The sequence below is a fragment of the Scyliorhinus torazame genome, chromosome 7 (genome assembly GCF_047496885.1).
Source record: "Scyliorhinus torazame isolate Kashiwa2021f chromosome 7, sScyTor2.1, whole genome shotgun sequence".
NCBI lineage: Eukaryota > Metazoa > Chordata > Chondrichthyes > Carcharhiniformes > Scyliorhinidae > Scyliorhinus > Scyliorhinus torazame.
In genome coordinates, this window is record NC_092713.1 from 44725251 (window position 1) to 44725857 (window position 607).

The following is a 607-nucleotide window of genomic DNA, read 5'->3' on the forward strand; positions in this document are numbered from 1 at the left end:
CTATAATTTTTGTGCCATCACTTACTTGGCTAATGTCGAGTCTGTAGCCCTGTTTCTATTGTGTGGTGAGGACTCCACAGGAGGAGGCCAAGATCTAAACTCGTCCTCATCTGCATGCCGCCGATCCCACTTAAATGTCACGGGAAGTGGCAGCTGACAGGCACAAGTAGAGCGTCAGGAAGCAGGAGCATCAAGATGATGGCCCCTAGCATTTGAATAAGTCATGGGAAGTGGCTTCCAGGAGTGCCTCATGATCAAGTGGCTGATGCCTGGGCAGGAGAGGCATAAACCTGCCTTGCGGGTCCCAGAGGCGGCATTCTTGCCATCCACGGGAATTTTTTTTTTAAACTTGCCCCTTTTAAGCTTCATTCAGCCCCAAATCCTTTCTCAGCTAGCTTGACCTGGCAGGAAAGGCATAACTGCATCCCCAATTAGGTCCATGATAGTCAAAATAGTAGTCAGACCCCAAGTGAAGCCTGAAATGCATATTTTAAGATGGAGCCCCACTGGCTTCCATCTGTTTCTGTCATCTGATCGGGAGAGCAGGTTGGAATCATATCCTGCAGGATTAGTGTGGGAAGCCAGTGGGTAAATCACTTGGGTGATT